General features: G+C 50.9%; 52 non-coding genes across 52 annotated transcripts; 37 read left to right on the top strand and 15 right to left on the bottom strand.

The window, feature by feature from the left end:
- The first annotated feature begins 211 nt into the window (after nt 1-211).
- On the top strand, nt 212-284 carry trnar-acg (transfer RNA arginine (anticodon ACG)). Its single transcript has one exon. It is a non-coding gene; the product is annotated as a tRNA-Arg (tRNA).
- A 474-nt stretch (nt 285-758) lies between these two features.
- trnae-uuc (transfer RNA glutamic acid (anticodon UUC)) lies at nt 759-830 on the top strand. The gene has a single exon. It is a non-coding gene; the product is annotated as a tRNA-Glu (tRNA).
- Nucleotides 831-953: 123 nt separating this feature from the next.
- trnay-gua (transfer RNA tyrosine (anticodon GUA)) lies at nt 954-1,040 on the top strand. Its single transcript is given in 2 exon segments — nt 954-990; nt 1,005-1,040. It is a non-coding gene; the product is annotated as a tRNA-Tyr (tRNA).
- Nucleotides 1,041-1,095: 55 nt separating this feature from the next.
- trnae-cuc (transfer RNA glutamic acid (anticodon CUC)) lies at nt 1,096-1,167 on the bottom strand. The gene has a single exon. It is a non-coding gene; the product is annotated as a tRNA-Glu (tRNA).
- A 630-nt stretch (nt 1,168-1,797) lies between these two features.
- trnah-aug (transfer RNA histidin (anticodon AUG)) lies at nt 1,798-1,870 on the top strand. Its single transcript has one exon. It is a non-coding gene; the product is annotated as a tRNA-His (tRNA).
- Nucleotides 1,871-2,539: 669 nt separating this feature from the next.
- Nucleotides 2,540-2,626, top strand: trnay-gua (transfer RNA tyrosine (anticodon GUA)). Its single transcript is given in 2 exon segments — nt 2,540-2,576; nt 2,591-2,626. It is a non-coding gene; the product is annotated as a tRNA-Tyr (tRNA).
- A 55-nt stretch (nt 2,627-2,681) lies between these two features.
- On the bottom strand, nt 2,682-2,753 carry trnae-cuc (transfer RNA glutamic acid (anticodon CUC)). Its single transcript has one exon. It is a non-coding gene; the product is annotated as a tRNA-Glu (tRNA).
- Nucleotides 2,754-3,383: 630 nt separating this feature from the next.
- On the top strand, nt 3,384-3,456 carry trnar-acg (transfer RNA arginine (anticodon ACG)). The gene has a single exon. It is a non-coding gene; the product is annotated as a tRNA-Arg (tRNA).
- Nucleotides 3,457-3,930: 474 nt separating this feature from the next.
- trnae-uuc (transfer RNA glutamic acid (anticodon UUC)) lies at nt 3,931-4,002 on the top strand. Its single transcript has one exon. It is a non-coding gene; the product is annotated as a tRNA-Glu (tRNA).
- A 123-nt stretch (nt 4,003-4,125) lies between these two features.
- Nucleotides 4,126-4,212, top strand: trnay-gua (transfer RNA tyrosine (anticodon GUA)). The gene is given in 2 exon segments: nt 4,126-4,162; nt 4,177-4,212. It is a non-coding gene; the product is annotated as a tRNA-Tyr (tRNA).
- Nucleotides 4,213-4,267: 55 nt separating this feature from the next.
- trnae-cuc (transfer RNA glutamic acid (anticodon CUC)) lies at nt 4,268-4,339 on the bottom strand. Its single transcript has one exon. It is a non-coding gene; the product is annotated as a tRNA-Glu (tRNA).
- Nucleotides 4,340-4,969: 630 nt separating this feature from the next.
- trnar-acg (transfer RNA arginine (anticodon ACG)) lies at nt 4,970-5,042 on the top strand. Its single transcript has one exon. It is a non-coding gene; the product is annotated as a tRNA-Arg (tRNA).
- Nucleotides 5,043-5,516: 474 nt separating this feature from the next.
- Nucleotides 5,517-5,588, top strand: trnae-uuc (transfer RNA glutamic acid (anticodon UUC)). Its single transcript has one exon. It is a non-coding gene; the product is annotated as a tRNA-Glu (tRNA).
- A 123-nt stretch (nt 5,589-5,711) lies between these two features.
- Nucleotides 5,712-5,798, top strand: trnay-gua (transfer RNA tyrosine (anticodon GUA)). Its single transcript is given in 2 exon segments — nt 5,712-5,748; nt 5,763-5,798. It is a non-coding gene; the product is annotated as a tRNA-Tyr (tRNA).
- A 55-nt stretch (nt 5,799-5,853) lies between these two features.
- trnae-cuc (transfer RNA glutamic acid (anticodon CUC)) lies at nt 5,854-5,925 on the bottom strand. The gene has a single exon. It is a non-coding gene; the product is annotated as a tRNA-Glu (tRNA).
- A 630-nt stretch (nt 5,926-6,555) lies between these two features.
- trnar-acg (transfer RNA arginine (anticodon ACG)) lies at nt 6,556-6,628 on the top strand. The gene has a single exon. It is a non-coding gene; the product is annotated as a tRNA-Arg (tRNA).
- Nucleotides 6,629-7,102: 474 nt separating this feature from the next.
- trnae-uuc (transfer RNA glutamic acid (anticodon UUC)) lies at nt 7,103-7,174 on the top strand. Its single transcript has one exon. It is a non-coding gene; the product is annotated as a tRNA-Glu (tRNA).
- Nucleotides 7,175-7,428: 254 nt separating this feature from the next.
- On the bottom strand, nt 7,429-7,500 carry trnae-cuc (transfer RNA glutamic acid (anticodon CUC)). Its single transcript has one exon. It is a non-coding gene; the product is annotated as a tRNA-Glu (tRNA).
- Nucleotides 7,501-8,130: 630 nt separating this feature from the next.
- On the top strand, nt 8,131-8,203 carry trnar-acg (transfer RNA arginine (anticodon ACG)). Its single transcript has one exon. It is a non-coding gene; the product is annotated as a tRNA-Arg (tRNA).
- A 474-nt stretch (nt 8,204-8,677) lies between these two features.
- trnae-uuc (transfer RNA glutamic acid (anticodon UUC)) lies at nt 8,678-8,749 on the top strand. Its single transcript has one exon. It is a non-coding gene; the product is annotated as a tRNA-Glu (tRNA).
- A 123-nt stretch (nt 8,750-8,872) lies between these two features.
- Nucleotides 8,873-8,959, top strand: trnay-gua (transfer RNA tyrosine (anticodon GUA)). Its single transcript is given in 2 exon segments — nt 8,873-8,909; nt 8,924-8,959. It is a non-coding gene; the product is annotated as a tRNA-Tyr (tRNA).
- A 55-nt stretch (nt 8,960-9,014) lies between these two features.
- Nucleotides 9,015-9,086, bottom strand: trnae-cuc (transfer RNA glutamic acid (anticodon CUC)). The gene has a single exon. It is a non-coding gene; the product is annotated as a tRNA-Glu (tRNA).
- A 1,177-nt stretch (nt 9,087-10,263) lies between these two features.
- On the top strand, nt 10,264-10,335 carry trnae-uuc (transfer RNA glutamic acid (anticodon UUC)). Its single transcript has one exon. It is a non-coding gene; the product is annotated as a tRNA-Glu (tRNA).
- A 123-nt stretch (nt 10,336-10,458) lies between these two features.
- Nucleotides 10,459-10,545, top strand: trnay-gua (transfer RNA tyrosine (anticodon GUA)). The gene is given in 2 exon segments: nt 10,459-10,495; nt 10,510-10,545. It is a non-coding gene; the product is annotated as a tRNA-Tyr (tRNA).
- Nucleotides 10,546-10,600: 55 nt separating this feature from the next.
- Nucleotides 10,601-10,672, bottom strand: trnae-cuc (transfer RNA glutamic acid (anticodon CUC)). The gene has a single exon. It is a non-coding gene; the product is annotated as a tRNA-Glu (tRNA).
- Nucleotides 10,673-11,302: 630 nt separating this feature from the next.
- Nucleotides 11,303-11,375, top strand: trnar-acg (transfer RNA arginine (anticodon ACG)). The gene has a single exon. It is a non-coding gene; the product is annotated as a tRNA-Arg (tRNA).
- A 476-nt stretch (nt 11,376-11,851) lies between these two features.
- On the top strand, nt 11,852-11,923 carry trnae-uuc (transfer RNA glutamic acid (anticodon UUC)). Its single transcript has one exon. It is a non-coding gene; the product is annotated as a tRNA-Glu (tRNA).
- A 265-nt stretch (nt 11,924-12,188) lies between these two features.
- Nucleotides 12,189-12,260, bottom strand: trnae-cuc (transfer RNA glutamic acid (anticodon CUC)). Its single transcript has one exon. It is a non-coding gene; the product is annotated as a tRNA-Glu (tRNA).
- A 630-nt stretch (nt 12,261-12,890) lies between these two features.
- Nucleotides 12,891-12,963, top strand: trnar-acg (transfer RNA arginine (anticodon ACG)). Its single transcript has one exon. It is a non-coding gene; the product is annotated as a tRNA-Arg (tRNA).
- Nucleotides 12,964-13,437: 474 nt separating this feature from the next.
- trnae-uuc (transfer RNA glutamic acid (anticodon UUC)) lies at nt 13,438-13,509 on the top strand. Its single transcript has one exon. It is a non-coding gene; the product is annotated as a tRNA-Glu (tRNA).
- Nucleotides 13,510-14,476: 967 nt separating this feature from the next.
- trnar-acg (transfer RNA arginine (anticodon ACG)) lies at nt 14,477-14,549 on the top strand. Its single transcript has one exon. It is a non-coding gene; the product is annotated as a tRNA-Arg (tRNA).
- Nucleotides 14,550-15,023: 474 nt separating this feature from the next.
- trnae-uuc (transfer RNA glutamic acid (anticodon UUC)) lies at nt 15,024-15,095 on the top strand. Its single transcript has one exon. It is a non-coding gene; the product is annotated as a tRNA-Glu (tRNA).
- A 265-nt stretch (nt 15,096-15,360) lies between these two features.
- trnae-cuc (transfer RNA glutamic acid (anticodon CUC)) lies at nt 15,361-15,432 on the bottom strand. The gene has a single exon. It is a non-coding gene; the product is annotated as a tRNA-Glu (tRNA).
- Nucleotides 15,433-16,062: 630 nt separating this feature from the next.
- trnar-acg (transfer RNA arginine (anticodon ACG)) lies at nt 16,063-16,135 on the top strand. Its single transcript has one exon. It is a non-coding gene; the product is annotated as a tRNA-Arg (tRNA).
- Nucleotides 16,136-16,609: 474 nt separating this feature from the next.
- Nucleotides 16,610-16,681, top strand: trnae-uuc (transfer RNA glutamic acid (anticodon UUC)). Its single transcript has one exon. It is a non-coding gene; the product is annotated as a tRNA-Glu (tRNA).
- Nucleotides 16,682-16,946: 265 nt separating this feature from the next.
- trnae-cuc (transfer RNA glutamic acid (anticodon CUC)) lies at nt 16,947-17,018 on the bottom strand. Its single transcript has one exon. It is a non-coding gene; the product is annotated as a tRNA-Glu (tRNA).
- A 630-nt stretch (nt 17,019-17,648) lies between these two features.
- On the top strand, nt 17,649-17,721 carry trnar-acg (transfer RNA arginine (anticodon ACG)). Its single transcript has one exon. It is a non-coding gene; the product is annotated as a tRNA-Arg (tRNA).
- A 474-nt stretch (nt 17,722-18,195) lies between these two features.
- On the top strand, nt 18,196-18,267 carry trnae-uuc (transfer RNA glutamic acid (anticodon UUC)). Its single transcript has one exon. It is a non-coding gene; the product is annotated as a tRNA-Glu (tRNA).
- A 265-nt stretch (nt 18,268-18,532) lies between these two features.
- trnae-cuc (transfer RNA glutamic acid (anticodon CUC)) lies at nt 18,533-18,604 on the bottom strand. The gene has a single exon. It is a non-coding gene; the product is annotated as a tRNA-Glu (tRNA).
- A 630-nt stretch (nt 18,605-19,234) lies between these two features.
- trnar-acg (transfer RNA arginine (anticodon ACG)) lies at nt 19,235-19,307 on the top strand. The gene has a single exon. It is a non-coding gene; the product is annotated as a tRNA-Arg (tRNA).
- A 474-nt stretch (nt 19,308-19,781) lies between these two features.
- On the top strand, nt 19,782-19,853 carry trnae-uuc (transfer RNA glutamic acid (anticodon UUC)). The gene has a single exon. It is a non-coding gene; the product is annotated as a tRNA-Glu (tRNA).
- A 123-nt stretch (nt 19,854-19,976) lies between these two features.
- On the top strand, nt 19,977-20,063 carry trnay-gua (transfer RNA tyrosine (anticodon GUA)). Its single transcript is given in 2 exon segments — nt 19,977-20,013; nt 20,028-20,063. It is a non-coding gene; the product is annotated as a tRNA-Tyr (tRNA).
- A 55-nt stretch (nt 20,064-20,118) lies between these two features.
- trnae-cuc (transfer RNA glutamic acid (anticodon CUC)) lies at nt 20,119-20,190 on the bottom strand. Its single transcript has one exon. It is a non-coding gene; the product is annotated as a tRNA-Glu (tRNA).
- A 1,178-nt stretch (nt 20,191-21,368) lies between these two features.
- trnae-uuc (transfer RNA glutamic acid (anticodon UUC)) lies at nt 21,369-21,440 on the top strand. Its single transcript has one exon. It is a non-coding gene; the product is annotated as a tRNA-Glu (tRNA).
- A 123-nt stretch (nt 21,441-21,563) lies between these two features.
- trnay-gua (transfer RNA tyrosine (anticodon GUA)) lies at nt 21,564-21,650 on the top strand. Its single transcript is given in 2 exon segments — nt 21,564-21,600; nt 21,615-21,650. It is a non-coding gene; the product is annotated as a tRNA-Tyr (tRNA).
- A 55-nt stretch (nt 21,651-21,705) lies between these two features.
- Nucleotides 21,706-21,777, bottom strand: trnae-cuc (transfer RNA glutamic acid (anticodon CUC)). The gene has a single exon. It is a non-coding gene; the product is annotated as a tRNA-Glu (tRNA).
- Nucleotides 21,778-23,294: 1,517 nt separating this feature from the next.
- trnae-cuc (transfer RNA glutamic acid (anticodon CUC)) lies at nt 23,295-23,366 on the bottom strand. The gene has a single exon. It is a non-coding gene; the product is annotated as a tRNA-Glu (tRNA).
- A 630-nt stretch (nt 23,367-23,996) lies between these two features.
- trnar-acg (transfer RNA arginine (anticodon ACG)) lies at nt 23,997-24,069 on the top strand. The gene has a single exon. It is a non-coding gene; the product is annotated as a tRNA-Arg (tRNA).
- Nucleotides 24,070-24,543: 474 nt separating this feature from the next.
- Nucleotides 24,544-24,615, top strand: trnae-uuc (transfer RNA glutamic acid (anticodon UUC)). The gene has a single exon. It is a non-coding gene; the product is annotated as a tRNA-Glu (tRNA).
- Nucleotides 24,616-24,738: 123 nt separating this feature from the next.
- On the top strand, nt 24,739-24,825 carry trnay-gua (transfer RNA tyrosine (anticodon GUA)). The gene is given in 2 exon segments: nt 24,739-24,775; nt 24,790-24,825. It is a non-coding gene; the product is annotated as a tRNA-Tyr (tRNA).
- A 55-nt stretch (nt 24,826-24,880) lies between these two features.
- On the bottom strand, nt 24,881-24,952 carry trnae-cuc (transfer RNA glutamic acid (anticodon CUC)). The gene has a single exon. It is a non-coding gene; the product is annotated as a tRNA-Glu (tRNA).
- Nucleotides 24,953-26,130: 1,178 nt separating this feature from the next.
- trnae-uuc (transfer RNA glutamic acid (anticodon UUC)) lies at nt 26,131-26,202 on the top strand. Its single transcript has one exon. It is a non-coding gene; the product is annotated as a tRNA-Glu (tRNA).
- Nucleotides 26,203-26,393: the final 191 nt, after the last annotated feature.

The raw sequence follows: 26,393 nt of genomic DNA on the forward strand, positions 1-26,393 counted from the left end.
ACCCAGCTACGTTAGCCACGCCAGGAAGACAGAGATCCCTAACATGTGACGCCTCCATCTTCAAGCTTTTCATAGCAGACCCCTCTTTGGAGCGCTTCCTTACGTTGGCTCCAGGCCTGTTAATGGCATGAGAAAAAGTTGATGTTGCGACAGGCCCCGCTCCAGGCAAACACCACCAAGATGTGTGTAAACACCAGGGCGCCTCATCGGTGGGCCAGTGGCGCAATGGATAACGCGTCTGACTACGGATCAGAAGATTCTAGGTTCGACTCCTGGCTGGCTCGATCTGCCTCTTTTGCTTCGCTATCAGCCTACAGCAGTTTTATTAGCTTGTTTTAATAGCCCATAGTTTTTGACTATTGGTATTGGAATGGTTCGTTTTTTTTTCTTGTAAACTGACAGTCCAACCATAGGCCGTTTTGTCAGCTAGATAGCGCCTACCATACAATACCGTGCGTGCTTTCAAATGCATCGCATAAGCACTGTCACGGGGACCTTGCTTTAATGACCAGTTTATAGTATCTTTTTATGCGAACACAAGAATGGGAGAGAGCTGCACCCCCTGGGAGAGACAAATGACATCTCCCTCCATCGAGTCTGGTACAAGTGAATTCAGTAAACAATCCCTTCGGAACATTGCCATATTCTTAAAGGCGACGGTCACACACTGAATGCCAAAGGGCCTAACATAACCCTGCCCTTGTACTGGCCACACGCATGAAAAATGGCACACAAGCCTGACCGGCGTTTGCGGGCTTTCCCATATGGTCTAGCGGTCAGGATTCCTGGTTTTCACCCAGGCGGCCCGGGTTCGACTCCCGGTATGGGAAGTTTGGCTTGTCTTTGCTCCCCTTATCGAACAGCCAGAGCTTCTGTCTATTACTGAATCGCTTTTAGCCAGCAGTGGAGCTGCAGCAACCTGATAGGTTGAGGTTCTTCTCTTTCCCTGCATACCTTCGATAGCTCAGCTGGTAGAGCGGAGGACTGTAGGTGGAACGTTGGCAATCCTTAGGTCGCTGGTTCGACTCCGGCTCGAAGGAGGTCACTTTTCACACTCAAACATTTTCTTGGCCGCGCTGGAGGGCAAAAGGAACGTTCCCTGACCGGGAATCGAACCCGGGCCGCGGCGGTGAGAGCGCCGAATCCTAACCACTAGACCACCAGGGAAGGGCTGTTCAGCCTGTCTCCTCAAGCCTGCCTGTGGGCCTCTACCAGATTTTGCTGCAATTTCTCAAGCAAAACCGCTAAGGCTAGCCTTTTCCTCTTGGAGAGGAGAGAGTCTCTGACCCTGGATCACAGTTCTTCCACTGAGAAACTGTCACATGCTCTGTGAGAACATCCTAACAACATCGCAACTTGCAATTCAATCAAAGCAGCTTGCAAAAGATAACAAGAAGAGCCCAGCCGTGCTCTCAGTGCCAAGAGGTGCCTGACTCACTCCGCTTTTTGTTTTCAGCCCTTCTTCTGCAGAGCATCTGGCGAAGGAGCTCGAGGTTGACAGAGTGCATAGCACAGAGTGTCGTCGTCTCTGAGGTATGCCTGGCTTTTTGAGCGGCCAGCCTTGCACTGTTTTAAAGTAATTTGCTACCCAGCTACGTTAGCCACGCCAGGAAGACAGAGATCCCTAACATGTGACGCCTCAGTCTTCAAGCTTTTCATAGCAGACCCCTCTTTGGAGCGCTTCCTTACGTTGGCTCCAGGCCTGTTAATGGCATGAGAAAAAGTTGATGTTGCGACAGGCCCCGCTCCAGGCAAACACCACCAAGATGCGTGTAAACACCAGGGCGCCTCACCGGTGGGCCAGTGGCGCAATGGATAACGCGTCTGACTATGGATCAGAAGATTCTAGGTTCGACTCCTGGCTGGCTCGATCTGCCTCTTTTGCTTCGCTATCAGCCTACAGCAGTTTTATTAGCTTGTTTTATTAGCCCATAGTTTTTGACTATTGGTATTGGAATGGTTAGTTTTTTTTTCTCGTAAACTGACAGTCCAACCATAGGCCGTTTTGTCAGCTAGATAGCGCCTACCATACAATACCGTGCGTGCTTTCAAATGCATCGCATAAGCACTGTCACGGGGACCTTGCTTTAATGACCAGTTTATAGTATCTTTTTATGCGAACACAAGAATGGGAGAGAGCTGCACCCCCTGGGAGAGACAAATGACATCTCCCTCCATCGAGTCTGGTACAAGTGAATTCAGTAAACAATCCCTTCGGAACATTGCCATATTCTTAAAGGCGACGGTCACACACTGAATGCCAAAGGGCCTAACATAACCCTGCCCTTGTAAAGGCCACACGCATGAAAAATGGCACACAAGCCTGACCGGCATTTGCGGGCTTTCCCATATGGTCTAGCCGTCAGGATTCCTGGTTTTCACCCAGGCGGCCCGGGTTCGACTCCCGGTATGGGAAGTTTGGCTTGTCTTTGCTCCCCTTATCGAACAGCCAGAGCTTCTGTCTATTACTGAATTGCTTTTAGCCAGCAGTGGAGCTGCAGCAACCTGATAGGTTGAGGTTCTTCTCTTTCCCTGCATACCTTCGATAGCTCAGCTGGTAGAGCGGAGGACTGTAGGTGGACCATTGGCAATCCTTAGGTCGCTGGTTCGACTCCGGCTCGAAGGAGGTCACTTTTCACACTCAAACATTTTCTTGGCCGCGCTGGAGGGCTAAAGGAACGTTCCCTGACCGGGAATCGAACCCGGGCCGCGGCGGTGAGAGCGCCGAATCCTAACCACTAGACCACCAGGGAAGGGCTGTTCAGCCTGTCTCCTCAAGCCTGCCTGTGGGCCTCTACCAGATTTTGCTGCAATTTCTCAAGCAAAACCGCTAAGGCTAGCCTTTTCCTCTTGGAGAGGAGAGAGTCTCTGACCCTGGATCACAGTTCTTCCACTGAGAAACTGTCACATGCTCTGTGAGAACATCCTAACAACATCGCAACTTGCAATTCAATCAAAGCAGCTTGCAAAAGACAACAAGAAGAGCCCAGCCGTGCTCTCAGTGCCAAGAGGTGCCTGACTCACTCTGCTTTTTGTTTTCAGCCCTTCTTCTGCAGAGCATCTGGCGAAGGAGCTCGAGGTTGACAGAGCGCATAGCACAGAGTGTCGTCGTCTCTGAGGTATGCCTGGCTTTTTGAGCGGCCAGCCTTGCACTGTTTTAAAGTAATTTGCTACCCAGCTACGTTAGCCACGCCAGGAAGACAGAGATCCCTAACATGTGACGCCTCCGTCTTCAAGCTTTTCATAGCAGACCCCTCTTTGGAGCGCTTCCTTACGTTGGCTCCAGGCCTGTTAATGGCATGAGAAAAAGTTGATGTTGCGACAGGCCCCGCTCCAGGCAAACACCACCAAGATGCGTGTAAACACCAGGGCACCTCACCGGTGGGCCAGTGGCGCAATGGATAACGCGTCTGACTACGGATCAGAAGATTCTAGGTTCGACTCCTGGCTGGCTCGATCTGCCTCTTTTGCTTCGCTATCAGCCTACAGCAGTTTTATTAGCTTGTTTTATTAGCCCATAGTTTTTGACTATTGGTATTGGAATGGTTCGTTTTTTTTTCTTGTAAACTGACAGTCCAACCATAGGCCGTTTTGTCAGCTAGATAGCGCCTACCATACAATACCGTGCGTGCTTTCAAATGCATCGCATAAGCACTGTCACGGGGACCTTGCTTTAATGACCAGTTTATAGTATCTTTTTATGCGAACACAAGAATGGGAGAGAGCTGCACCCCCTGGGAGAGACAAATGACATCTCCCTCCATCGAGTCTGGTACAAGTGAATTCAGTAAACAATCCCTTCGGAACATTGCCATATTCTTAAAGGCGACGGTCACACACTGAATGCCAAAGGGCCTAACATAACCCTGCCCTTGTACTGGCCACACGCATGAAAAATGGCACACAAGCCTGACCGGCGTTTGCGGGCTTTCCCATATGGTCTAGCGGTCAGGATTCCTGGTTTTCACCCAGGCGGCCCGGGTTCGACTCCCGGTATGGGAAGTTTGGCTTGTCTTTGCTCCCCTTATCGAACAGCCAGAGCTTCTGTCTATTACTGAATCGCTTTTAGCCAGCAGTGGAGCTGCAGCAACCTGATAGGTTGAGGTTCTTCTCTTTCCCTGCATACCTTCGATAGCTCAGCTGGTAGAGCGGAGGACTGTAGGTGGAACGTTGGCAATCCTTAGGTCGCTGGTTCGACTCCGGCTCGAAGGAGGTCACTTTTCACACTCAAACATTTTCTTGGCCGCGCTGGAGGGCAAAAGGAACGTTCCCTGACCGGGAATCGAACCCGGGCCGCGGCGGTGAGAGCGCCGAATCCTAACCACTAGACCACCAGGGAAGGGCTGTTCAGCCTGTCTCCTCAAGCCTTCCTGTGGGCCTCTACCAGATTTTGCTGCAATTTCTCAAGCAAAACCGCTATGGCTAGCCTTTTCCTCTTGGAGAGGAGAGAGTCTCTGACCCTGGATCACAGTTCTTCCACTGAGAAACTGTCACATGCTCTGTGAGAACATCCTAACAACATCGCAACTTGCAATTCAATCAAAGCAGCTTGCAAAAGACAACAAGGAGAGCCCAGCCGTGCTCTCAGTGCCAAGAGGTGCCTGACTCACTCCGCTTTTTGTTTTCAGCCCTTCTTCTGCAGAGCATCTGGCGAAGGAGCTCCAGGTTGACAGAGCGCATAGCACAGAGTGTCGTCGTCTCTGAGGTATGCCTGGCTTTTTGAGCGGCCAGCCTTGCACTGTTTTAAAGTAATTTGCTACCCAGCTACGTTAGCCACGCCAGGAAGACAGAGATCCCTAACATGTGACACCTCCGTCTTCAAGCTTTTCATAGCAGACCCCTCATCGGAGCGCTTCCTTACGTTGGCTCCAGGCCTGTTAATGGCATGAGAAAAAGTTGATGTTGCGACAGGCCCCGCTCCAGGCAAACACCACCAAGATGCGTGTAAACACCAGGGCACCTCACCGGTGGGCCAGTGGCGCAATGGATAACGCGTCTGACTACGGATCAGAAGATTCTAGGTTCGACTCCTGGCTGGCTCGATCTGCCTCTTTTGCTTCGCTATCAGCCTACAGCAGTTTTATTAGCTTGTTTTATTAGCCCATCGTTTTTGACTATTGGTATTGGAATGGTTAGTTTTTTTTTCTTGTAAACTGACAGTCCAACCATAGGCCGTTTTGTCAGCTAGATAGCGCCTACCATACAATACCGTGCGTGCTTTCAAATGCATCGCATAAGCACTGTCATGGGGACCTTGCTTTAATGACCAGTTTATAGTATCTTTTTATGCGAACACAAGAATGGGAGAGAGCTGCACCCCCTGGGAGAGACAAATGACATCTCCCTCCATCGAGTCTGGTACAAGTGAATTCAGTAAACAATCCCTTCGGAACATTGCCATATTCTTAAAGGCGACGGTCACACACTGAATGCCAAAGGGCCTAACATAACCCTGCCCTTGTACTGGCCACACGCATGAAAAATGGCACACAAGCCTGACCGGCGTTTGCGGGCTTTCCCATATGGTCTAGCGGTCAGGATTCCTGGTTTTCACCCAGGCGGCCTGGGTTCGACTCCCGGTATGGGAAGTTTGGCTTGTCTTTGCTCCCCTTATCGAACAGCCAGAGCTTCTGTCTATTACTGAATCGCTTTTAGCCAGCAGTGGAGCTGCAGCAACCTGATAGGTTGAGGTTCTTCTCTTTCCCTGCATACCTTCGATAGCTCAGCTGGTAGAGCGGAGGACTGTAGGTGGACCGTTGGCAATCCTTAGGTCGCTGGTTCGACTCCGGCTCGAAGGAGGTCACTTTTCACACTCAAACATTTTCTTGGCCGCGCTGGAGGGCAAAAGGAACGTTCCCTGACCGGGAATCGAACCCGGGCCGCGGCGGTGAGAGCGCCGAATCCTAACCACTAGACCACCAGGGAAGGGCTGTTCAGCCTGTCTCCTCAAGCCTTCCTGTGGGCCTCTACCAGATTTTGCTGCAATTTCTCAAGCAAAACCGCTATGGCTAGCCTTTTCCTCTTGGAGAGGAGAGAGTCTCTGACCCTGGATCACAGTTCTTCCACTGAGAAACTGTCACATGCTCTGTGAGAACATCCTAACAACATCGCAACTTGCAATTCAATCAAAGCAGCTTGCAAAAGACAACAAGGAGAGCCCAGCCGTGCTCTCAGTGCCAAGAGGTGCCTGACTCACTCCGCTTTTTGTTTTCAGCCCTTCTTCTGCAGAGCATCTGGCGAAGGAGCTCCAGGTTGACAGAGCGCATAGCACAGAGTGTCGTCGTCTCTGAGGTATGCCTGGCTTTTTGAGCGGCCAGCCTTGCACTGTTTTAAAGTAATTTGCTACCCAGCTACGTTAGCCACGCCAGGAAGACAGAGATCCCTAACATGTGACACCTCCGTCTTCAAGCTTTTCATAGCAGACCCCTCATCGGAGCGCTTCCTTACGTTGGCTCCAGGCCTGTTAATGGCATGAGAAAAAGTTGATGTTGCGACAGGCCCCGCTCCAGGCAAACACCACCAAGATGCGTGTAAACACCAAGGCGCCTCACCGGTGGGCCAGTGGCGCAATGGATAACGCGTCTGACTACGGATCAGAAGATTCTAGGTTCGACTCCTGGCTGGCTCGATCTGCCTCTTTTGCTTCGCTATCAGCCTACAGCAGTTTTATTAGCTTGTTTTATTAGCCCATAGTTTTTGACTATTGGTATTGGAATGGTTAGTTTTTTTTTCTTGTAAACTGACAGTCCAACCATAGGCCGTTTTGTCAGCTAGATAGCGCCTACCATACAATACCGTGCGTGCTTTCAAATGCATCGCATAAGCACTGTCACGGGGACCTTGCTTTAATGACCAGTTTATAGTATCTTTTTATGCGAACACAAGAATGGGAGAGAGCTGCACCCCCTGGGAGAGACAAATGACATCTCCCTCCATCGAGTCTGGTACAAGTGAATTCAGTAAACAATCCCTTCGGAACATTGCCATATTCTTAAAGGCGACGGTCACACACTGAATGCCAAAGGGCCTAACATAACCCTGCCCTTGTACTGGCCACACGCATGAAAAATGGCACACAAGCCTGACCGGCGTTTGTGGGCTTTCCCATATGGTCTAGCGGTCAGGATTCCTGGTTTTCACCCAGGCGGCCCGGGTTCGACTCCCGGTATGGGAAGTTTGGCTTGTCTTTGCTCCCCTTATCGAACAGCCAGAGCTTCTGTCTATTACTGAATCGCTTTTAGCCAGCAGTGGAGCTGCAGCAACCTGATAGGTTGAGGTTCTTCTCTTTCCCTGCATACCTTCGATAGCTCAGCTGGTAGAGCGGAGGACTGTAGGTGGAACGTTGACAATCCTTAGGTCGCTGGCTCGAAGGAGGTCACTTTTCACACTCAAACATTTTCTTGGCCGCGCTGGAGGGCAAAAGGAACGTTCCCTGACCGGGAATCGAACCCGGGCCGCGGCGGTGAGAGCGCCGAATCCTAACCACTAGACCACCAGGGAAGGGCTGTTCAGCCTGTCTCCTCAAGCCTTCCTGTGGGCCTCTACCAGATTTTGCTGCAATTTCTCAAGCAAAACCGCTATGGCTAGCCTTTTCCTCTTGGAGAGGAGAGAGTCTCTGACCCTGGATCACAGTTCTTCCACTGAGAAACTGTCACATGCTCTGTGAGAACATCCTAACAACATCGCAACTTGCAATTCAATCAAAGCAGCTTGCAAAAGACAACAAGGAGAGCCCAGCCGTGCTCTCAGTGCCAAGAGGTGCCTGACTCACTCCGCTTTTTGTTTTCAGCCCTTCTTCTGCAGAGCATCTGGCGAAGGAGCTCCAGGTTGACAGAGCGCATAGCACAGAGTGTCGTCGTCTCTGAGGTATGCCTGGCTTTTTGAGCGGCCAGCCTTGCACTGTTTTAAAGTAATTTGATACCCAGCTACAATAGCCACGCAAGGAAGACAGAGATCCCTAACATGTGACACCTCCGTCTTCAAGCTTTTCATAGCAGACCCCTCATCGGAGCGCTTCCTTACGTTGGCTCCAGGCCTGTTAATGGCATGAGAAAAAGTTGATGTTGCGACAGGCCCCGCTCCAGGCAAACACCACCAAGATGCGTGTAAACACCAGGGCGCCTCACCGGTGAGCCAGTGGCGCAATGGATAACGCGTCTGACTACGGATCAGAAGATTCTAGGTTCGACTCCTGGCTGGCTCGATCTGCCTCTTTTGCTTCGCTATCAGCCTACAGCAGTTTTATTAGCTTGTTTTATTAGCCCATAGTTTTTGACTATTGGTATTGGAATGGTTAGTTTTTTTTTCTTGTAAACTGACAGTCCAACCATAGGCCGTTTTGTCAGCTAGATAGCGCCTACCATACAATACCGTGCGTGCTTTCAAATGCATCGCATAAGCACTGTCACGGGGACCTTGCTTTAATGACCAGTTTATAGTATCTTTTTATGCGAACACAAGAATGGGAGAGAGCTGCACCCCCTGGGAGAGACAAATGACATCTCCCTCCATCGAGTCTGGTACAAGTGAATTCAGTAAACAATCCCTTCGGAACATTGCCATATTCCAAAAGGCGACGGTCACACACTGAATGCCAAAGGGCCTAACATAACCCTGCCCTTGTACTGGCCACACGCATGAAAAATGGCACACAAGCCTGACCGGCGTTTGCGGGCTTTCCCATATGGTCTAGCGGTCAGGATTCCTGGTTTTCACCCAGGCGGCCCGGGTTCGACTCCCGGTATGGGAAGTTTGGCTTGTCTTTGCTCCCCTTATCGAACAGCCAGAGCTTCTGTCTATTACTGAATCGCTTTTAGCCAGCAGTGGAGCTGCAGCAACCTGATAGGTTGAGGTTCTTCTCTTTCCCTGCATACCTTCGATAGCTCAGCTGGTAGAGCGGAGGACTGTAGGTGGAACGTTGGCAATCCTTAGGTCGCTGGTTCGACTCCGGCTCGAAGGAGGTCACTTTTCACACTCAAACATTTTCTTGGCCGCGCTGGAGGGCAAAAGGAACGTTCCCTGACCGGGAATCGAACCCGGGCCACGGCGGTGAGAGCGCCGAATCCTAACCACTAGACCACCAGGGAAGGGCTGTTCAGCCTGTCTCCTCAAGCCTGCCTGTGGGCCTCTACCAGATTTTGCTGCAATTTCTCAAGCAAAACCGCTAAGGCTAGCCTTTTCCTCTTGGAGAGGAGAGAGTCTCTGACCCTGGATCACAGTTCTTCCACTGAGAAACTGTCACATGCTCCGTGAGAACATCCTAACAACACCGCAACTTGCAATTCAATCAAAGCAGCTTGCAAAAGACAACAAGGAGAGCCCAGCCGTGCTCTCAGTGCCAAGAGGTGCCTGACTCACTCCGCTTTTTGTTTTCAGCCCTTCTTCTGCAGAGCATCTGGCGAAGGAGCTCGAGGTTGACAGAGCGCATAGCACAGAGTGTCGTCGTCTCTGAGGTATGCCTGGTTTTTTGAGCGGCCAGCCTTGCACTGTTTTAAAGTAATTTGCTACCCAGCTACGTTAGCCACGCCAGGAAGACAGAGATCCCTAACATGTGACGCCTCCGTCTTCAAGCTTTTCATAGCAGACCCCTCATCGGAGCGCTTCCTTACGTTGGCTCCAGGCCTGTTAATGGCATGAGAAAAAGTTGATGTTGCGACAGGCCCCGCTCCAGGCGAACACCACCAAGATGCGTGTAAACACCAGGCCGCCTGACCGGTGGGCCAGTGGCGCAATGGATAACGCGTCTGACTACGGATCAGAAGATTCTAGGTACGGCTCCTGGCTGGCTCGATCTGCCTCTTTTGCTTCGCTATCAGCCTACAGCAGTTTTATTAGCTTGTTTTATTAGCCCATAGTTTTTGACTATTGGTATTGGAATGGTTAGTTTTTTTTTCTTGTAAACTGACAGTCCAACCATAAGCCGTTTTGTCAGCTAGATAGCGCCTACCATACAATACCGTGCGTGCTTTCAAATGCATCGCATAATCACTGTCACGGGGACCTTGCTTTAATGACCAGTTTATAGTATCTTTTTATGCGAACACAAGAATGGGAGAGAGCTGCACCCCCTGGGAGAGACAAATGACATCTCCCTCCATCGAGTCTGGTACAAGTGAATTCAGTAAACAATCCCTTCGGAACATTGCCATATTCCTAAAGGCGACGGTCACACACTGAATGCCAAAGGGCCTAACATAACCCTGCCCTTGTACTGGCCACACGCATGAAAAATGGCACACAAGCCTGACCGGCGTTTGCGGGCTTTCCCATATGGTCTAGCGGTCAGGATTCCTGGTTTTCACCCAGGCGGCCCGGGTTCGACTCCCGGTATGGGAAGTTTGGCTTGTCTTTGCTCCCCTTATCGAACAGCCAGAGCTTCTGTCTATTACTGAATCGCTTTTAGCCAGCAGTGGAGCTGCAGCAACCTGATAGGTTGAGGTTCTTCTCTTTCCCTGCATACCTTCGATAGCTCAGCTGGTAGAGCGGAGGACTGTAGGTGGAACGTTGGCAATCCTTAGGTCGCTGGTTCGACTCCGGCTCGAAGGAGGTCACTTTTCACACTCAAACATTTTCTTGGCCGCGCTGGAGGGCAAAAGGAACGTTCCCTGACCGGGAATCGAACCCAGGCCACGGCGGTGAGAGCGCCGAATCCTAACCACTAGACCACCAGGGAAGGGCTGTTCAGCCTGTCTCCTCAAGCCTGCCTGTGGGCCTCTACCAGATTTTGCTGCAATTTCTCAAGCAAAACCGCTAAGGCTAGCCTTTTCCTCTTGGAGAGGAGAGAGTCTCTGACCCTGGATCACAGTTCTTCCACTGAGAAACTGTCACATTCTCCGTGAGAACATCCTAACAACACCGCAACTTGCAATTCAATCAAAGCAGCTTGCAAAAGACAACAAGGAGAGCCCAGCCGTGCTCTCAGTGCCAAGAGGTGCCTGACTCACTCCGCTTTTTGTTTTCAGCCCTTCTTCTGCAGAGCATCTGGCGAAGGAGCTCGAGGTTGACAGAGCGCATAGCACAGAGTGTCGTCGTCTCTGAGGTATGCCTGGTTTTTTGAGCGGCCAGCCTTGCACTGTTTTAAAGTAATTTGCTACCCAGCTACGTTAGCCACGCCAGGAAGACAGAGATCCCTAACATGTGACGTCTCCGTCTTCAAGCTTTTCATAGCAGACCCCTCATCGGAGCGCTTCCTTACGTTGGCTCCAGGCCTGTTAATGGCATGAGAAAAAGTTGATGTTGCGACAGGCCCCGCTCCAGGCGAACACCACCAAGATGCGTGTAAACACCAGGGCGCCTGACCGGTGGGCCAGTGGCGCAATGGATAACGCGTCTGACTACGGATCAGAAGATTCTAGGTTCGACTCCTGGCTGGCTCGATCTGCCTCTTTTGCTTCGCTATCAGCCTACAGCAGTTTTATTAGTTTGTTTTATTAGCCCATAGTTTTTGACTATTGGTATTGGAATGGTTAGTTTTTTTTTTTCTTGTAAACTGACAGTCCAACCATAGGCCGTTTTGTCAGCTAGATAGCACCTACCATACAATACCGTGCGTGCTTTCAAATGCATCGCATAAGCACTGTCACGGGGACCTTGCTTTAATGACCAGTTTATAGTATCTTTTTATGCGAACACAAGAATGGGAGAGAGCTGCACCCCCTGGGAGAGACAAATGACATCTCCCTCCATCGAGTCTGGTACAAGTGAATTCAGTAAACAATCCCTTCGGAACATTGCCATATTCTTAAAGGCGACGGTCACACACTGAATGCCAAAGGGCCTAACATAACCCTGCCCTTGTACTGGCCACACGCATGAAAAATGGCACACAAGCCTGACCGGCGTTTGCGGGCTTTCCCATATGGTCTAGCGGTCAGGATTCCTGGTTTTCACCCAGGCGGCCCGGGTTCGACTCCCGGTATGGGAAGTTTGGCTTGTCTTTGCTCCCCTTATCGAACAGCCAGAGCTTCTGTCTATTACTGAATCGCTTTTAGCCAGCAGTGGAGCTGCAGCAACCTGATAGGTTGAGGTTCTTCTCTTTCCCTGCATACCTTCGATAGCTCAGCTGGTAGAGCGGATGACTGTAGGTGGAACGTTGGCAATCCTTAGGTCGCTGGTTCAACTCCAGCTCGAAGGAGGTCACTTTTCACACTCAAACATTTTCTTGGCCGCGCTGGAGGGCAAAAGGAACGTTCCCTGACCGGGAATCGAACCCGGGCCGCGGCGGTGAGAGCGCCGAATCCTAACCACTAGACCACCAGGGAAGGGCTGTTCAGCCTGTCTCCTCAAGCCTGCCTGTGGGCCTCTACCAGATTTTGCTGCAATTTCTCAAGCAAAACCGCTAAGGCTAGCCTTTTCCTCTTGGAGAGGAGAGAGTCTCTGACCCTGGATCACAGTTCTTCCACTGAGAAACTGTCACATGCTCTGTGAGAACATCCTAACAACATCGCAACTTGCAATTCAATCAAAGCAGCTTGCAAAAGACAACAAGGAGAGCCCAGCCGTGCTCTTAGTGCCAAGTGGTGCCTGACTCACTCCGCTTTTTGTTTTCAGCCCTTCTTCTGCAGAGCATCTGGCGAAGGAGCTCGAGGTTGACAGAGCGCATAGCACAGAGTGTCGTCGTCTCTGAGGTATGCCTGGCTTTTTGAGCGGCCAGCCTTGCACTGTTTTAAAGTAATTTGCTACCCAGCTACGTTAGCCACGCCAGGAAGACAGAGATCCCTAACATGTGACGCCTCCGTCTTCAAGCTTTTCATAGCAGACCCCTCTTTGGAGCGCTTCCTTACGTTGGCTCCAGGCCTGTTAATGGCATGAGAAAAAGTTGATGTTGCGACAGGCCCCGCTCCAGGCAAACACCACCAAGATGCGTGTAAACACCAGGGCGCCTCATCGGTGGGCCAGTGGCGCAATGGATAACGCGTCTGACTACGGATCAGAAGATTCTAGGTTCGACTCCTGGCTGGCTCGATCTGCCTCTTTTGCTTCGCTATCAGCCTACAGCAGTTTTATTAGCTTGTTTTATTAGCCCATAGTTTTTGACTATTGGTATTGGAATGGTTAGTTTTTTTTTCTTGTAAACTGACAGTCCAACCATAGGCCGTTTTGTCAGCTAGATAGCGCCTACCATACAATACCGTGCGTGCTTTCAAATGCATCGCATAAGCACTGTCACGGGGACCTTGCTTTAATGACCAGTTTATAGTATCTTTTTATGCGAACACAAGAATGGGAGAGAGCTGCACCCCCTGGGAGAGACAAATGACATCTCCCTCCATCGAGTCTGGTACAAGTGAATTCAGTAAACAATCCCTTCGGAACATTGCCATATTCTTAAAGGCGACGGTCACACACTGAATGCCAAAGGGCCTAACATAACCCTGCCCTTGTACTGGCCACACGCATGAAAAATGGCACACAAGCCTGACCGGCGTTTGCGGGCTTTCCCATATGGTCTAGCGGTCAGGATTCCTGGTTTTCACCCAGGCGGCCCGGGTTCGACTCCCGGTATGGGAAGTTTGGCTTGTCTTTGCTCCCCTTATCGAACAGCCAGAGCTTCTGTCTATTACTGAATCGCTTTTAGCCAGCAGTGGAGCTGCAGCAACCTGATAGGTTGAGGTTCTTCTCTTTCCCTGCATACCTTCGATAGCTCAGCTGGTAGAGCGGAGGACTGTAGGTGGAACGTTGGCAATCCTTAGGTCGCTGGTTCAACTCCGGCTCGAAGGAGGTCACTTTTCACACTCAAACATTTTCTTGGCCGCGCTGGAGGGCAAAAGGAACGTTCCCTGACCGGGAAACGAACCCGGGCTGCGGCGGTGAGAGCGCCGAATCCTAACCACTAGACCACCAGGGAAGGGCTGTTCAGCCTGTCTCCTCAAGCCTGCCTGTGGGCCTCTACCAGATTTTGCTGCAATTTCTCAAGCAAAACCGCTAAGGCTAGCCTTTTCCTCTTGGAGAGGAGAGAGTCTCTGACCCTGGATCACAGTTCTTCCACTGAGAAACTGTCACATGCTCTGTGAGAACATCCTAACAACATCGCAACTTTCAATTCAATCAAAGCAGCTTGCAAAAGACAACAAGGAGAGCCCAGCCGTGCTCTCAGTGCCAAGAGGTGCCTGACTCACTCCGCTTTTTGTTTTCAGCCCTTCTTCTGCAGAGCATCTGGCGAAGGAGCTCGAGGTTGACAGAGCGCATAGCACAGAGTGTCGTCGTCTCTGAGGTATGCTTGGCTTTTTGAGCGGCCAGCCTTGCACTGTTTTAAAGTAATTTGCTACCCAGCTACGTTAGCCACGCCAGGAAGACAGAGATCCCTAACATGTGACGCCTCCGTCTTCAAGCTTTTCATAGCAGACCCCTCTTTGGAGCGCTGCCTTACGTTGGCTCCAGGCCTGTTAATGGCATGAGAAAAAGTTGATGTTGCGACAGGCCCCGCTCCAGGCAAACACCACCAAGATGCGTGTAAACACCAGGGCGCCTCATCGGTGGGCCAGTGGCGCAATGGATAACGCATCTGACTACGGATCAGAAGATTCTAGGTTCGACTCCTGGCTGGCTCGATCTGCTTCTTTTGCTTCGCTATCAGCCTACAGCAGTTTTATTAGCTTGTTTTATTAGCCCATAGTTTTTGACTATTGGTATTGGAATGGTTAGTTTTTTTTTCTTGTAAACTGACAGTCCAACCATAGGCCGTTTTGTCAGCTAGATAGCACCTACCATACAATACCGTGCGTGCTTTCAAATGCATCGCATAAGCACTGTCACGGGGACCTTGCTTTAATGACCAGTTTATAGTATCTTTTTATGCGAACACAAGAATGGGAGAGAGCTGCACCCCCTGGGAGAGACAAATGACATCTCCCTCCATCGAGTCTGGTACAAGTGAATTCAGTAAACAATCCCTTCGGAACATTGCCATATTCTTAAAGGCGACGGTCACACACTGAATGCCAAAGGCCCTAACATAACCCTGCCCTTGTACTGGCCACACGCATGAAAAATGGCACACAAGCCTGACCGGCGTTTGCGGGCTTTCCCATATGGTCTAGCGGTCAGGATTCCTGGTTTTCACCCAGGCGGCCCGGGTTCGACTCCCGGTATGGGAAGTTTGGCTTGTCTTTGCTCCCCTTATCGAACAGCCAGAGCTTCTGTCTATTACTGAATCGCTTTTAGCCAGCAGTGGAGCTGCAGCAACCTGATAGGTTGAGGTTCTTCTCTTTCCCTGCATACCTTCGATAGCTCAGCTGGTAGAGCGGAGGACTGTAGGTGGAACGTTGGCAATCCTTAGGTTGCTGGTTCAACTCCGGCTCGAAGGAGGTCACTTTTCACACTCAAACATTTTCTTGGCCGCGCTGGAGGGCAAAAGGAACGTTCCCTGACCGGGAATCGAACCCGGGCCGCGGCGGTGAGAGCGCCGAATCCTAACCACTAGACCACCAGGGAAGGGCTGTTCAGCCTGTCTCCTCAAGCCTGCCTGTGGGCCTCTACCAGATTTTGCTGCAATTTCTCAAGCAAAACCGCTAAGGCTAGCCTTTTCCTCTTGGAGAGGAGAGAGTCTCTGACCCTGGATCACAGTTCTTCCACTGAGAAACTGTCACATGCTCTGTGAGAACATCCTAACAACATCGCAACTTGCAATTCAATCAAAGCAGCTTGCAAAAGACAACAAGGAGAGCCCAGCCGTGCTCTCAGTGCCAAGAGGTGCCTGACTCACTCCGCTTTTTGTTTTCAGCCCTTCTTCTGCAGAGCATCTGGCGAAGGAGCTCGAGGTTGACAGAGCGCATAGCACAGAGTGTCGTCGTCTCTGAGGTATGCCTGGCTTTTTGAGCGGCCAGCCTTGCACTGTTTTAAAGTAATTTGCTACCCAGCTACGTTAGCCACGCCAGGAAGACAGAGATCCCTAACATGTGACGCCTCCGTCTTCAAGCTTTTCATAGCAGACCCCTCTTTGGAGCGCTGCCTTACGTTGGCTCCAGGCCTGTTAATGGCATGAGAAAAAGTTGATGTTGCGACAGGCCCCGCTCCAGGCAAACACCACCAAGATGCGTGTAAACACCAGGGCGCCTCATCGGTGGGCCAGTGGCGCAATGGATAACGCGTCTGACTACGGATCAGAAGATTCTAGGTTCGACTCCTGGCTGGCTCGATCTGCTTCTTTTGCTTCGCTATCAGCCTACAGCAGTTTTATTAGCTTGTTTTATTAGCCCATAGTTTTTGACTATTGGTATTGGAATGGTTAGTTTTTTTTTCTTGTAAACTGACAGTCCAACCATAGGCCGTTTTGTCAGCTAGATAGCGCCTACCATACAATACCGTGCGTGCTTTCAAATGCATCGCATAAGCACTGTCACGGGGACCTTGCTTTAATGACCAGTTTATAGTATCTTTTAATGCGAACACAAGAATGGGAGAGAGCTGCACCCCCTGGGAGAGACAAATGACATCTCCCTCCATCGAGTCTGGTACAAGTGAATTCAGTAAACAATCCCTTCGGAACATTGCCATATTCCTAAAGGCGACGGTCACACACTGAATGCCAAAGGGCCTAACATAACCCTGCCCTTGTACTGGCCACACGCATGAAAAATGGCACACAAGCCTGACCGGCGTTTGCGGGCTTTCCCATATGGTCTAGCGGTCAGGATTCCTGGTTTTCACCCAGGCGGCCCGGGTTCGACTCCCGGTATGGGAAGTTTGGCTTGTCTTTGCTCCCCTTATCGAACAGCCAGAGCTTCTGTCTATTACTGAATCGCTTTTAGCCAGCAGTGGAGCTGCAGCAACCTGATAGGTTGAGGTTCTTCTCTTTCCCTGCATACCTTCGATAGCTCAGCTGGTAGAGCGGAGGACTGTAGGTGGAACGTTGGCAATCCTTAGGTCGCTGGTTCAACTCCGGCTCGAAGGAGGTCACTTTTCACACTCAAACATTTTCTTGGCCGCGCTGGAGGGCAAAAGGAACGTTCCCTGACCGGGAATCGAACCCGGGCCGCGGCGGTGAGAGCGCCGAATCCTAACCACTAGACCACCAGGGAAGGGCTGTTCAGCCTGTCTCCTCAAGCCTGCCTGTGGGCCTCTACCAGATTTTGCTGCAATTTCTCAAGCAAAACCGCTAAGGCTAGCCTTTTCCTCTTGGAGAGGAGAGAGTCTCTGACCCTGGATCACAGTTCTTCCACTGAGAAACTGTCACATGCTCTGTGAGAACATCCTAACAACATCGCAACTTGCAATTCAATCAAAGCAGCTTGCAAAAGACAACAAGGAGAGCCCAGCCGTGCTCTTAGTGCCAAGAGGTGCCTGACTCACTCCGCTTTTTGTTTTCAGCCCTTCTTCTGCAGAGCATCTGGCGAAGGAGCTCGATGTTAACAGAGCGCATAGCACAGAGTGTCGTCGTCTATGAGGTATGCCTGGCTTTTTGAGCGGCCAGCCTTGCACTGTTTTAAAGTAATTTGCTACCCAGCTACGTTAGCCACGCCAGGAAGACAGAGATCCCTAACATGTGACGCCTCCGTCTTCAAGCTTTTCATAGCAGACCCCTCTTTGGAGCGCTTCCTTACGTTGGCTCCAGGCCTGTTAATGGCATGAGAAAAAGTTGATGTTGCGACAGGCCCCGCTCCAGGCAAACACCACCAAGATGCGTGTAAACACCAGGGCGACTCATCGGTGGGCCAGTGGCGCAATGGATAACGCGTCTGACTACGGATCAGAAGATTCTAGGTTTGACTCCTGGCTGGCTCGATCTGCCTCTTTTGCTTCGCTATCAGCCTACAGCAGTTTTATTAGCTTGTTTTATTAGCCCATAGTTTTTGACTATTGGTATTGGAATGGTTAGTTTTTTTTTCTTGTAAACTGACAGTCCAACCATAGGCCGTTTTGTCAGCTAGATAGCGCCTACCATACAATACCGTGCGTGCTTTCAAATGCATCGCATAAGCACTGTCACGGGGACCTTGCTTTAATGACCAGTTTATAGTATCTTTTAATGCGAACACAAGAATGGGAGAGAGCTGCACCCCCTGGGAGAGACAAATGACATCTCCCTCCATCGAGTCTGGTACAAGTGAATTCAGTAAACAATCCCTTCGGAACATTGCCATATTCCTAAAGGCGACGGTCACACACTGAATGCCAAAGGGCCTAACATAACCCTGCCCTTGTACTGGCCACACGCATGAAAAATGGCACACAAGCCTGACCGGCGTTTGCGGGCTTTCCCATATGGTCTAGCGGTCAGGATTCCTGGTTTTCACCCAGGCGGCCCGGGTTCGACTCCCGGTATGGGAAGTTTGGCTTGTCTTTGCTCCCCTTATCGAACAGCCAGAGCTTCTGTCTATTACTGAATCGCTTTTAGCCAGCAGTGGAGCTGCAGCAACCTGATAGGTTGAGGTTCTTCTCTTTCCCTGCATACCTTCGATAGCTCAGCTGGTAGAGCGGAGGACTGTAGGTGGAACGTTGGCAATCCTTAGGTCGCTGGTTCAACTCCGGCTCGAAGGAGGTCACTTTTCACACTCAAACATTTTCTTGGCCGCGCTGGAGGGCAAAAGGAACGTTCCCTGACCGGGAATCGAACCCGGGCCGCGGCGGTGAGAGCGCCGAATCCTAACCACTAGACCACCAGGGAAGGGCTGTTCAGCCTGTCTCCTCAAGCCTGCCTGTGGGCCTCTACCAGATTTTGCTGCAATTTCTCAAGCAAAACCGCTAAGGCTAGCCTTTTCCTCTTGGAGAGGAGAGAGTCTCTGACCCTGGATCACAGTTCTTCCACTGAGAAACTGTCACATGCTCTGTGAGAACATCCTAACAACATCGCAACTTGCAATTCAATCAAAGCAGCTTGCAAAAGACAACAAGGAGAGCCCAGCCGTGCTCTTAGTGCCAAGAGGTGCCTGACTCACTCCGCTTTTTGTTTTCAGCCCTTCTTCTGCAGAGCATCTGGCGAAGGAGCTCGAGGTTAACAGAGCGCATAGCACAGAGTGTCGTCGTCTATGAGGTATGCCTGGCTTTTTGAGCGGCCAGCCTTGCACTGTTTTAAAGTAATTTGCTACCCAGCTACGTTAGCCACGCCAGGAAGACAGAGATCCCTAACATGTGACGCCTCCATCTTCAAGCTTTTCATAGCAGACCCCTCTTTGGAGCGCTTCCTTACGTTGGCTCCAGGCCTGTTAATGGCATGAGAAAAAGTTGATGTTGCGACAGGCCCCGCTCCAGGCAAACACCACCAAGATGCGTGTAAACACCAGGGCGACTCATCGGTGGGCCAGTGGCGCAATGGATAACGCGTCTGACTACGGATCAGAAGATTCTAGGTTCGACTCCTGGCTGGCTCGATCTGCCTCTTTTGCTTCGCTATCAGCCTACAGCAGTTTTATTAGCTTGTTTTATTAGCCCATAGTTTTTGACTATTGGTATTGGAATGGTTAGTTTTTTTTTCTTGTAAACTGACAGTCCAACCATAGGCCGTTTTGTCAGCTAGATAGCGCCTACCATACAATACCATGCGTGCTTTCAAATGCATCGCATAAGCACTGTCACGGGGACCTTGCTTTAATGACCAGTTTATAGTATCTTTTTATGCGAACACAAGAATGGGAGAGAGCTGCACCCCCTGGGAGAGACAAATGACATCTCCCTCCATCGAGTCTGGTACAAGTGAATTCAGTAAACAATCCCTTCGGAACATTGCCATATTCCTAAAGGCGACGGTCACACACTGAATGCCAAAGGGCCTAACATAACCCTGCCCTTGTACTGGCCACACGCATGAAAAATGGCACACAAGCCTGACCGGCGTTTGCGGGCTTTCCCATATGGTCTAGCGGTCAGGATTCCTGGTTTTCACCCAGGCGGCCCGGGTTCGACTCCCGGTATGGGAAGTTTGGCTTGTCTTTGCTCCCCTTATCGAACAGCCAGAGCTTCTGTCTATTACTGAATCGCTTTTAGCCAGCAGTGGAGCTGCAGCAACCTGATAGGTTGAGGTTCTTCTCTTTCCCTGCATACCTTCGATAGCTCAGCTGGTAGAGCGGAGGACTGTAGGTGGAACGTTGGCAATCCTTAGGTCGCTGGTTCGACTCCGGCTCGAAGGAGGTCACTTTTCACACTCAAACATTTTCTTGGCCGCGCTGGAGGGCAAAAGGAACGTTCCCTGACCGGGAATCGAACCCGGGCCGCGGCGGTGAGAGCGCCGAATCCTAACCACTAGACCACCAGGGAAGGGCTGTTTAGCCTGTCTCCTCAAGCCTGCCTGTGGGCCTCTACCAGATTTTGCTGCAATTTCTCAAGCAAAACCGCTAAGGCTAGCCTTTTCCTCTTGGAGAGGAGAGAGTCTCTGACCCTGGATCACAGTTCTTCCACTGAGAAACTGTCACATGCTCCGTGAGAACATCCTAACAACACCGCAACTTGCAATTCAATCAAAGCAGCTTGCAAAAGACAACAAGGAGAGCCCAGCCATGCTCTCAGTGCCAAGAGGTGCCTGACTCACTCCGCTTTTTGTTTTCAGCCCTTCTTCTGCAGAGCATCTGGCGAAGGAGCTCGAGGTTGACAGAGCGCATAGCACAGAGTGTCGTCGTCTCTGAGGTATGCCTGGTTTTTTGAGCGGCCAGCCTTGCACTGTTTTAAAGTAATTTGCTACCCAGCTACGTTAGCCACGCCAGGAAGACAGAGATCCCTAACATGTGACGCCTCCGTCTTCAAGCTTTTCATAGCAGACCCCTCATCGGAGCGCTTCCTTACGTTGGCTCCAGGCCTGTTAATGGCATGAGAAAAAGTTGATGTTGCGACAGGCCCCGCTCCAGGCGAACACCACCAAGATGCGTGTAAACACCAGGCCGCCTGACCGGTGGGCCAGTGGCGCAATGGATAACGCGTCTGACTACGGATCAGAAGATTCTAGGTACGGCTCCTGGCTGGCTCGATCTGCCTCTTTTGCCTCGCTATCAGCCTACAGCAGTTTTATTAGCTTGTTTTATTAGCCCATAGTTTTTGACTATTGGTATTGGAATGGTTAGTTTTTTTTTTCTTGTAAACTGACAGTCCAACCATAGGCCGTTTTGTCAGCTAGATAGCGCCTACCATACAATACCGTGCGTGCTTTCAAATGCATCGCATAAGCACTGTCACGGGGACCTTGCTTTAATGACCAGTTTATAGTATCTTTTTATGCGAACACAAGAATGGGAGAGAGCTGCACCCCCTGGGAGAGACAAATGACATCTCCCTCCATCGAGTCTGGTACAAGTGAATTCAGTAAACAATCCCTTCGGAACATTGCCATATTCCTAAAGGCGACGGTCACACACTGAATGCCAAAGGGCCTAACATAACCCTGCCCTTGTACTGGCCACACGCATGAAAAATGGCACACAAGCCTGACCGGCGTTTGCGGGCTTTCCCATATGGTCTAGCGGTCAGGATTCCTGGTTTTCACCCAGGCGGCCCGGGTTCGACTCCCGGTATGGGAAGTTTGGCTTGTCTTTGCTCCCCTTATCGAACAGCCAGAGCTTCTGTCTATTACTGAATCGCTTTTAGCCAGCAGTGGAGCTGCAGCAACCTGATAGGTTGAGGTTCTTCTCTTTCCCTGCATACCTTCGATAGCTCAGCTGGTAGAGCGGAGGACTGTAGGTGGAACGTTGGCAATCCTTAGGTCGCTGGTTCGACTCCGGCTCGAAGGAGGTCACTTTTCACACTCAAACATTTTCTTGGCCGCGCTGGAGGGCAAAAGGAACGTTCCCTGACCGGGAATCGAACCCGGGCCGCGGCGGTGAGAGCGCCGAATCCTAACCACTAGACCACCAGGGAAGGGCTGTTTAGCCTGTCTCCTCAAGCCTGCCTGTGGGCCTCTACCAGATTTTGCTGCAATTTCTCAAGCAAAACCGCTAAGGCTAGCCTTTTCCTCTTGGAGAGGAGAGAGTCTCTGACCCTGGATCACAGTTCTTCCACTGAGAAACTGTCACATGCTCCGTGAGAACATCCTAACAACACCGCAACTTGCAATTCAATCAAAGCAGCTTGCAAAAGACAACAAGGAGAGCCCAGCCATGCTCTCAGTGCCAAGAGGTGCCTGACTCCCTCCGCTTTTTGTTTTCAGCCCTTCTTCTGCAGAGCATCTGGCGAAGGAGCTCGAGGTTGACAGAGCGCATAGCACAGAGTGTCGTCGTCTCTGAGGTATGCCTGGTTTTTTGAGCGGCCAGCCTTGCACTGTTTTAAAGTAATTTGCTACCCAGCTACGTTAGCCACGCCAGGAAGACAGAGATCCCTAACATGTGACGCCTCCGTCTTCAAGCTTTTCATAGCAGACCCCTCATCGGAGCGCTTCCTTACGTTGGCTCCAGGCCTGTTAATGGCATGAGAAAAAGTTGATGTTGCGACAGGCCCCGCTCCAGGCGAACACCACCAAGATGCGTGTAAACACCAGGCCGCCTGACCGGTGGGCCAGTGGCGCAATGGATAACGCGTCTGACTACGGATCAGAAGATTCTAGGTACGGCTCCTGGCTGGCTCGATCTGCCGTTTTTGCTTCGCTATCAGCCTACAGCAGTTTTATTAGTTTGTTTTATTAGCCCATAATTTTTGACTATTGGTATTGGAATGGTTAGTTTTTTTTTTTCTTGTAAACTGACAGTCCAACCATAGGCCGTTTTGTCAGCTAGATAGCACCTACCATACAATACCGTGCGTGCTTTCAAATGCATCGCATAAGCACTGTCACGGGGACCTTGCTTTAATGACCAGTTTATAGTATCTTTTTATGCGAACACAAGAATGGGAGAGAGCTGCACCCCCTGGGAGAGACAAATGACATCTCCCTCCATCGAGTCTGGTACAAGTGAATTCAGTAAACAATCCCTTCGGAACATTGCCATATTCTTAAAGGCGACGGTCACACACTGAATGCCAAAGGGCCTAACATAACCCTGCCCTTGTACTGGCCACACGCATGAAAAATGGCACACAAGCCTGACCGGCGTTTGCGAGCTTTCCCATATGGTCTAGCGGTCAGGATTCCTGGTTTTCACCCAGGCGGCCCGGTTTCGACTCCCCGTTATGGGAAGTTTGGCTTGTCTTTGCTCCCCTTATCGAACAGCCAGAGCTTCTGTCTATTACTGAATCGCTTTTAGCCAGCAGTGGAGCTGCAGCAACCTGATAGGTTGAGGTTCTTCTCTTTCCCTGCATACCTTCGATAGCTCAGCTGGTAGAGCGGAGGACTGTAGGTGAAACGTTGGCAATCCTTAGGTCGCTGGTTCGACTCCGGCTTGAAGGAGGTCACTTTTCACACTCAAACATTTTCTTGGCCGCGCTGGAGGGCAAAAGGAACGTTCCCTGACCGGGAATCGAACCCGGGCCGCGGCGGTGAGAGCGCCGAATCCTAACCACTAGACCACCAGGGAAGGGCTGTTCAGCCTGTCTCCTCAAGCCTGCCTTTCGGCCTCTACCAGATTTTGCTGCAATTTCTCAAGCAAAACCGCTAAGGCTAGCCTTTTCCTCTTGGAGAGGAGAGAGTCTCTGACCCTGGATCACAGTTCTTCCACTGAGAAACTGTCACATGCTCTGTGAGAACATCCTAACAACATCGCAACTTGCAATTCAATCAAAGCAGCTTGCAAAAGACAACAAGGAGAGCCCAGCCGTGCTCTCAGTGCCAAGAGGTGCCTGACTCACTCCGCTTTTTGTTTTCAGCCCTTCTTCTGCAGAGCATCTGGCGAAGGAGCTCGAGGTTGACAGAGCGCATAGCACAGAGTGTCGTCGTCTCTGAGGTATGCCTGGCTTTTTGAGCGGCCAGCCTTGCACTGTTTTAAAGTAATTTACTACCCAGCTACGTTAGCCACGCCAGGAAGACAGAGATCCCTAACATGTGACGCCTCCGTCTTCAAGCTTTTCATAGCAGACCCCTCTTTGGAGCGCTGCCTTACGTTGGCTCCAGGCCTGTTAATGGCATGAGAAAAAGTTGATGTTGCGACAGGCCCCGCTCCAGGCAAACACCACCAAGATGCGTGTAAACACCAGGGCGCCTCATCGGTGGGCCAGTGGCGCAATGGATAACGCGTCTGACTACGGATCAGAAGATTCTAGATTCGACTCCTGGCTGGCTCGATCTGCTTCTTTTGCTTCGCTATCAGCCTACAGCAGTTTTATTAGCTTGTTTTATTAGCCCATAGTTTTTGACTATTGGTATTGGAATGGTTAGTTTTTTTTTCTTGTAAACTGACAGTCCAACCATAGGCCGTTTTGTCAGCTAGATAGCGCCTACCATACAATACCGTGCGTGCTTTCAAATGCATCGCATAAGCACTGTCACGGGGACCTTGCTTTAATGACCAGTTTATAGTATCTTTTAATGCGAACACAAGAATGGGAGAGAGCTGCACCCCCTGGGAGAGACAAATGACATCTCCCTCCATCGAGTCTGGTACAAGTGAATTCAGTAAACAATCCCTTCGGAACATTGCCATATTCCTAAAGGCGACGGTCACACACTGAATGCCAAAGGGCCTAACATAACCCTGCCCTTGTACTGGCCACACGCATGAAAAATGGCACACAAGCCTGACCGGCGTTTGCGGGCTTTCCCATATGGTCTAGCGGTCAGGATTCCTGGTTTTCACCCAGGCGGCCCGGGTTCGACTCCCGGTATGGGAAGTTTGGCTTGTCTTTGCTCCCCTTATCGAACAGCCAGAGCTTCTGTCTATTACTGAATCGCTTTTAGCCAGCAGTGGAGCTGCAGCAACCTGATAGGTTGAGGTTCTTCTCTTTCCCTGCATACCTTCGATAGCTCAGCTGGTAGAGCGGAGGACTGTAGGTGGAACGTTGGCAATCCTTAGGTCGCTGGTTCGACTCCGGCTCGAAGGAGGTCACTTTTCACACTCAAACATTTTCTTGGCCGCGCTGGAGGGCAAAAGGAACGTTCCCTGACCGGGAATCGAACCCGGGCCGCGGCGGTGAGAGCGCCGAATCCTAACCACTAGACCACCAGGGAAGGGCTGTTCAGCCTGTCTCCTCAAGCCTGCCTGTGGGCCTCTACCAGATTTTGCTGCAATTTCTCAAGCAAAACCGCTAAGGCTAGCCTTTTCCTCTTGGAGAGGAGAGAGTCTCTGACCCTGGATCACAGTTCTTCCACTGAGAAACTGTCACATGCTCCGTGAGAACATCCTAACAACACCGCAACTTGCAATTCAATCAAAGCAGCTTGCAAAAGACAACAAGGAGAGCCCAGCCGTGCTCTCAGTGCCAAGAGGTGCCTGACTCACTCCGCTTTTTGTTTTCAGCCCTTCTTCTGCAGAGCATCTGGCGAAGGAGCTCGAGGTTGACAGAGCGCATAGCACAGAGTGTCGTCGTCTCTGAGGTATGCCTGGTTTTTTGAGCGGCCAGCCTTGCACTGTTTTAAAGTAATTTGCTACCCAGCTACGTTAGCCACGCCAGGAAGACAGAGATCCCTAACATGTGACGCCTCCGTTTTCAAGCTTTTCATAGCAGACCCCTCATCGGAGCGCTTCCTTACGTTGGCTCCAGGCCTGTTAATGGCATGAGAAAAAGTTGATGTTGCGACAGGCCCCGCTCCAGGCGAACACCACCAAGATGCGTGTAAACACCAGGCCGCCTGACCGGTGGGCCAGTGGCGCAATGAATAACGCGTCTGACTACGGATCAGAAGATTCTAGGTTCGGCTCCTGGCTGGCTCGATCTGCCTCTTTTGCTTCGCTATCAGCCTACAGCAGTTTTATTAGTTTGTTTTATTAGCCCATAGTTTTTGACTATTGGTATTGGAATGGTTAGTTTTTTTTTTCTTGTAAACTGACAGTCCAACCATAGGCCGTTTTGTCAGCTAGATAGCACCTACCATACAATACCGTGCGTGCTTTCAAATGCATCGCATAAGCACTGTCACGGGGACCTTGCTTTAATGACCAGTTTATAGTATCTTTTTATGCGAACACAAGAATGGGAGAGAGCTGCACCCCCTGGGAGAGACAAATGACATCTCCCTCCATCGAGTCTGGTACAAGTGAATTCAGTAAACAATCCCTTCGGAACATTGCCATATTCTTAAAGGCGACGGTCACACACTGAATGCCAAAGGGCCTAACATAACCCTGCCCTTGTACTGGCCACACGCATGAAAAATGGCACACAAGCCTGACCGGTGTTTGCGGGCTTTCCCATATGGTCTAGCGGTCAGGATTCCTGGTTTTCACCCAGGCGGCCCGGGTTCGACTCCCGGTATGGGAAGTTTGGCTTGTCTTTGCTCCCCTTATCGAACAGCCAGAGCTTCTGTCTATTACTGAATCGCTTTTAGCCAGCAGTGGAGCTGCAGCAACCTGATAGGTTGAGGTTCTTCTCTTTCCCTGCATACCTTCGATAGCTCAGCTGGTAGAGCGGAGGACTGTAGGTGGAACGTTGGCAATCCTTAGGTCGCTGGT

This window comes from Pseudorasbora parva, chromosome 22, assembly GCF_024679245.1.
Source record: "Pseudorasbora parva isolate DD20220531a chromosome 22, ASM2467924v1, whole genome shotgun sequence".
Taxonomy (NCBI): domain Eukaryota; kingdom Metazoa; phylum Chordata; class Actinopteri; order Cypriniformes; family Gobionidae; genus Pseudorasbora; species Pseudorasbora parva.